This window comes from Gopherus evgoodei, chromosome 2 (assembly GCF_007399415.2).
Source record: "Gopherus evgoodei ecotype Sinaloan lineage chromosome 2, rGopEvg1_v1.p, whole genome shotgun sequence".
Taxonomy (NCBI): Eukaryota; Metazoa; Chordata; order Testudines; family Testudinidae; genus Gopherus; species Gopherus evgoodei.
In genome coordinates, this window is record NC_044323.1 from 296,624,187 (window position 1) to 296,631,184 (window position 6,998).

Below are 6,998 nucleotides of genomic sequence, written 5' to 3' on the forward strand. Positions count from 1 at the left end.
CTCCATCTCTGCTACAAGCCTGAACTAAGAACTTTGCCATTACTGTATGTAATTGATTACATTTAACCAATTCTAGCTCTCATCTCTATCTTTTTCCCCTTTATGAATAAACCTTTAGATTTTAGATTCTAAAGGATTGGCAACAGCATGATTTGTGGGTAAGATCTGATGTGTATATTGACCTGGATCTGGGGCTTGATTCTTTGGGATCGAGAGAACCGTTTTCTTTTATTGGGGTGTTGGTTTTCATAACCATTCATCCCCAGGACGAGTGGGACTGGTGGTGACACTGGGAGATTGGGGTGTCTAAGGAAATTGCTTGTGACACCTGTGGTTGGCCAGTGGGGTAAAACCAAAGTCCTTTTTGTCTGGCTGGTTTGGTTTGCCTTAGAGGTGGAAAAACCCCAGCCTTGGGCTGTGACTGCCCTGTTTGAGCAATTGGTCCTGAATTGACACTCTCAGTTGGGTCCCGCCAAAACTGCATTGTCACAAGAGGCAAAAAATCATTGAGTCCATTAGCTTTTTCCACATCCTCTGTCACTAGGTTGCCTCCTTCATCCAGTAAGTGACCCACACTTTCCTTCACGTTCTTCTTGTTGCTGACATACCTGAAGAAACCCTTCTTGTTACTCTTAACATCTCTTGCTAGCTGCAACTCCAAGTGTGATTTGGCCTTCCTGATTTCACTCCTGCATGCCTGAGCAATATTTTTATACTCCTCCCTGGTCATTTGTCCAATCTTCCACTGCTTATAAGCTCTTTTTTGTGTTTAAGATCAGCAAGATCTTAGAGCTTGCCATGCCAGTAAAGTCCATTGCATTGCCTGCCAGGCAGCCTTTGAAACGCACAGAGCAATGTCCAGCCCGCAGAGGGCAGCACAACTGCAGGACTGAGACAGAAGAACCTGAGCGACAGGTTTTGGTTCCAGGAGTGGGAGTGGGGTTCGGGCCGGGTTCTCCGCAGACACAGGGGCAGTCCCGTGGCTTGGCTGGGACCAGCGCACAGCCTGAGCGGGTGGATGGATGGTTGACATCTGTGCAGGGAAGGGAGAGTAAGTCCACGTCTAGGGGACAGGATTCAGGGTGGCCTGGGTCTGTGCAGCTCCCGGTGGGACACAGCGGCATAGCTAGGGATGGAAATTTGGGTGGGCGCCAATTCATGGTGGATGGGCAAGGCCCAAAGGCCTGTTGTCATGGCAACTTATTTCTATTGTGAATAGGGTGACCAGGCAGCAAATGTAAAAAATTGAGACTGGGGTGGGGGGTAATAGGAGCCTATATAAGAAAAAGACCCAAAAATCGAGACTGTCCCTATAAAATCGGGATATCTGGTCACCCTAATTGTGAATGAGTTAAACCAATTAGCCTCCGAATGCATTAACTAGAGGCTCCTGTACATCTACTGGCCACGTTTGAAGTAGACAAAAAATAGATTCTGCCTGAATCTGCAGGAAATATACTTAGAAGCACAAAGCCAGCAGTGTCACCAAACCAGCAAGGACAGTTATTTTAAATTGTAACCAATTCTTAAACTAAATGGAAGTCAGTGAATTACGGGCACTGCCTAGATAGTGTCCCCTTGTCTTCACTCCGCCTCAGGGATCCCTGTTAAATATGGCAGTTACAGCATCATAATGCGGAGATTGCACCATCTCTTTCAAACAGGAAAGCCAGCGTAGTCCAGTGACTCGTACACAGCTGTTTTAAGCGCGTCTTTCTCCTGTCCTGCTGGTCACCCAGAGCATGAGGAAAAGGCAGAGGTTTTCAAGGATTGCCACTTGCCTACCTTTCTCCCTGGGCACACTGTTTTAGTAGAGCTGGATACTTTTTCCCAGAGTTGATTTGCGTTTAACTTGTTGGACGACCACTGAACCGTCAGCTTCACCCAGCTCAGGACCACACAAGGGTGAGCCCAGCTTCATAGCCAAATGGATCTGATTATGGTACGTTGGCGGAAGGGGCTGGGATGGTGACACATGTGGAGGGAAGCTGAAAGGGTTAATGTCACCACTCAGCGCCACTGTCTTGCAGGGACTTTAGTGCTGCTGGGAGATGCTGCCAGCACAGGTCCTCTCCTCCCTGAGCCAGGCAGTGCCAGCTCCCCGCAGCCCTGGGAGGCCCGAGGAATGGAAAACCTGTCATATGAAAGGAGACTCAAAAAGCTTGGCTTGATTAGTCTAGCCAAAAGAAGGCTGAGGGGGGATATGATTGCTCTTTATAAATATATCAGAGGGATTAATATTAGGGAGGGAGAGGAATTATTTAAGCTTAGTACCAATGTAGATACAAGAACGAATGGGTATAAACTGGACACTAGGAAGTTTAGACTTGAAATTAGATGAAGGTTTCTAACCATTAGAGGAGTGAAGTTCTGGAACAGCCTTCCAAGGAGAGTAGTAGGGGCAAAAGACATATCTGGCTTTAAGATTAAGCTTGATAAGTTTATGGAAGGGATGGTATGACGGGAGAGCCGAATTTTGGCAATTGATCTTTGATTATTGCCAGATAAGTATGCCCAGTGGTTGGTGATGGGATGTTGGATGGGATGGGATCTGAGTTACTGCAGAGAATTCTTTTCTGAGTGCTGGCTGGTGAGTCTTGCCCACATGCTCAGGGTTTAGCTGTTCGCCATATTTGGGGTCGGGAAGGAATTTTCCTCCGGGGTAGATTGGCAGAGGCCCTGGAGATTTTTTGCCTTCCCCTGCAGCGTGGGGCATGGGTCACTTGCTGATGGATTTTCTGCAGCTTGAGGTCTTCAAACCACAATTTGAAGACTTCAATAACTCAGGCATAGGTTAGGGGTTTGTTACAGAAGTGGATGGGTAGGGTTCTGTGGCCTGCTTTGTGCAGGGGGTCGGACTAGATGATCACATTAGTCCCTTCTGACCCTAGAATCTATGAATCTATGAATCAGGCACTAGTCTGGCCCCAGCCCCATTCAGACTCAGACGCTCTGCAGAGGTTGCTGGGGACAGGCAGCACTGATCAGGCCAATCCAGCCCCAGGAAGCGGTAGGAGCTGGACCAAGCCCGGAGCTGAATGAATGGTGACTGTCATGGACTCACAGGTCAGGCCCACTCTTGGCCCCGTGCGGTCCGTGGGGGGTGTCCCTTCAGTGCGACGGCCCTTCTCAGGGGTCCACTCTCTCTCGGGGTCAGGCCCTCCATCTCCTGGAGCTGCACCTCTCTGAGCCTCAGCACGTCTGTCTCTGCTGTGGGCCCCCTCAGGGAATCCCCTCGCTCTGGCCCCCAGGGCCTCCTCACCCCCGAAGGGGTTGATGCAACCCTGTTCTCTAGCCCGGAGCGACTCTCAGACAGCATAAAACAGGAGGTTTACTGAGAGTTGAACACAGCACAGGAAACTCTCAGCCCTCAGGCCTGGCCTCCCTCAGCACAGAACATCCCAGTTTCCTTGCATCCAGGTGGGCTCTGCCTGCTCCCCCTCTGCAGCCCCGAGCCCCTCTGCTTCCCAGCTGGGCCTCCGATATCCCCGGCCCCAAGCCCCCTCTGTCCATTGTCTTCTCTCCAGGTAAACAGGGTCGTGACCAGGAAGGCCTGGGTCTCCTCTCCTCTCAGCCCTCCTCTGGCCCCTCTGGCTGGAACCGGCTGGTCAGGTCACCCGGGCCCTCTCTTCGCAGCCCATTGTCCTCCCACTGGCCAGAACCAGCTGTGTCTCCTGAGCTGGGCCTCCGGGTCACCAGACGCTGGGGTCTCCATCCTCCAGGCCATCAGCTGGGGTCTCAAGTTCCCTCTCTGGTCCTGTGTACCAACAAACTCCCTCTCCCCTCACCTCGTTAAACCAGTAACACCTGGGGACACCGAGTCCCATTCCCTCTGCATGCAACCCACTGGAAAACACAGAAAAACCAGGAACCCCCCCCCACTTTGTCACAGTGACCCCATGATTTTTTTTTGTCTTTCACTCCACCACCTGGCCTGGCCTCACCTGCCCAGAATCCCTGGGACCTGTGCTGTGCTGCTGAGGCTTTGGGGGCCACTGCCCGTTGGCATCTGCAGGCAACGAGACAGGCACAGCTGCATGGATCAGCTGTGCTCGGGCTTCTGGAGAGAGCCGGTGGCAACAGGACAGGGGAGAGCGGGACTGCAGCAGGGCGCGCAGGGAGACTGGGGCTCAGTCCCAGCTGCCCCCCAGGAGCTCCGCCTACCAATATGCCCCTCCCGCCTGCACTAGGATCCGAGCTGGGAGGGCCTGGGGGCTCAGCCGGCCCATAGCGGTGCTGCTGGCATGATGTCTGCGCAGCGAGAGGTAGACGCCTGCCCCTCGCCTCCTGGAGAAGCCACAAGGGCTGGGCAGAGACATGGGCACTGGGGAGCCTGGCACAGCAAATGCGGAGCAAGAGCACTGGAGAGGAGCAGGGGCCAACTGTGGGGCAGGGAGCCTGGGGGCTTATTTCTGGGAGAGGGGGAGGGCAGGGCTGGGACAGGCTCCCCCTCTTGCCCTTGCCTCCCTCCCATGCCCCACCCCACTGCTCCCCTTCCACCCTGGGCTGGCTGGACTCCAGCGGGGGAGTGTTGCCCAGTGGCTGGGAAGGGCTGCTGGGTCCTTGCAGCCCTGTGGGATGCATGAAATCCCAGCAGTGCTGCCCAGTGGATCACGCCCAGGTGAGTGACTTAGGGGCTGGGGGGCAGAGCCAGAGCAGAAAGCAGAGCGCAGGGAGGAACCGGCTGGAAGAGGGCTCAGGGAAAAGGCGTCTGCACAGTAACAGGCCTCGGCACCCCACGACTGCACCCTGTGTCCTGGCCCGCAGGGGCAGGTGGGTTCCCGTGCAGCTCTCAGCACTGCCAGAGCCGCAGGGACCCCCCCGGCGAGCACATTCTGTTTGGTTTGTTTGTTTGTTTGAAGGACCATGTGCTGTAGCTGGCAGTTGGAGGTGGAGCTACTAGGAAGGTTTGAAAGCTAGAAGCCTCTGGTAATTGGCTGAACCTTAACCAGTGGGCGGGGCATTCACTCAGGTCAGGGCTTTATAAAGCTGCGCACAAGCGACCAGGGAGCTTAGCGACCAGGAGCTGCGAACAGGGAGTTTTGCAAGGGGAGTAGGAAGGGAGGGGGGGGTCCCTTGTCGGTCTCATCTGTGACCCATTGGTCCCCTGAACCTATAAACTGAGCCACATCCAAAACCTTTCTGTTTACAGCAGAGCAGAGCGGACAGGGAGCTGTAGACGGGAATTTGAGAGAGTTTGACAGAGGGAGGCTTACAATGGTGAGGAGGACCCGCAACACCTGTGCCAGCACAGCTTCTGTCTCCTCCACCTGTGCCTGTAGCCAGACAGATCACCAAAGCATGGATGCTTTTACCCAGATTCTGGTGTGGGCTTGCAAAGACTGTAATTTGCAATTTCCACTTACTGATATCCAGGCTGGGGGTGGCATCCAATGTGAAAGGTGCCTACTGGTGGAATCTCTCAGGCAGCAGGTGGGAGAGCTACAGGAGGAGGTGGCCAGGCTGAGGAACATCCATATCCATGAGCAATTCCTGGACAGTATCCATGTGGAGACAGCTGACGTAGCTGTCCCAGTTGACAGGACTACCGACACACCAGTGGAGGAGGAGATGCCTCAGGGTGTATCTGGCACACCAGTGGAGGAGGAGGCTCAGGGTGGACACAGCCAGCTGGTTACTTCTAGCAGCAGGCAGTGCTCCAGCGCTGCTGCGAACCCTCCTGCTGTGGTAAAAGATAACCATTATGCTCTTCTTGATACAGGAGAGAAGGAATCACCCCCAACAGTTAAGGGGTGAAGCCTCATACCCCTAAGGCTGGGAGGTCTGCTGCCACCACTCATAAGAAACGTAGGGTAGTGGTGGTTGGAGACTCTCTGCTGAGGGGGACGGAGACACCCATCTGTCGCCCTGACCGTTCATCCCGGGAGGTATGCTGCCTGCCAGGGGCCCGTATCCGAGATGTTACAGAGGCTTTGTCGAGGATTATCCGGCCTTCTGACTACTACCCCATGCTACTCATCCATGTGGGCACAAATGATACTGCGAGGTGTGACGCTGAGCAGATCAAGAGTGACTACAGGGCTCTAGGAGTACGGGTGAAGGAGTTTGGAGCACAGGTGGTATTCTCTTCGATTCTTCCTGTCGAAGGTAGGGGTCCGGGCAGAGACAGATGCATCGTGGAGGTGAAAGCCTGGCTGCGAAGATGGTGTCGCCAGGAGGGCTTTGGCTTCCTCGACCACGGGATGCTGTTCGAGGAAGGACTGCTAGGAACAGATGGCGTTCACCTTTCGAAGAGGGGAAAGGCCTTATTTGCACACAGACTGGCTAACCTAGTAAGGAGGGCTTTAAACTAGGTTCGACGGGGACAGGTGAGCAAAGCCCACAGGTAAGTGGGGAACAAGACCTGGGAGATGAGTTGGAAACAGGAGGGAGCACGGGCTATAATGACAGAGAGGAAGGAGGGTCAGGGCAAAGCTGGGAGGCAAGATCAAACCAGTATCTTAGATGCCTATATACAAATGCAAGAAGTATGGGTAATAAGCAGGAAGAACTGGAAGTGCTAATAAATAAATACAACTATGACATTATTGGCATTACTGAAACTTGGTGGGATAATACACACGACTGGAATGTTGGTGTGGATGGGTATAGTTTGCTCAGGAAGGATAGACAGGGGAAAAAGGGAGGAGGTGTTGCCTTATATATTAAAAATGTACACACTTGGACTGAGGTGGAGATGGACATAGGAGACGGAAGTGTGGAGAGTCTCTGGGTTAGGCTAAAAGGGGTAAAAAACACGGGTGATGTCGTGCTGGGAGTCTACTACAGGCCACCTAATCAAGTGGAAGAGGTGGATGAGGCTTTTTTCAAACAACTAACAAAACCATCCAAAGCCCAAGATTTGGTGGTGATGAGGGACGTCAACTATCCAGATATATGTTGGGAAAATAACACCGCGGGGCACAGACTATCCAATAAGTTCCTGGACTGCATAGCAGACAACTTTTTATTTCAGAAAGTTGAAAAAGCTACTAGGG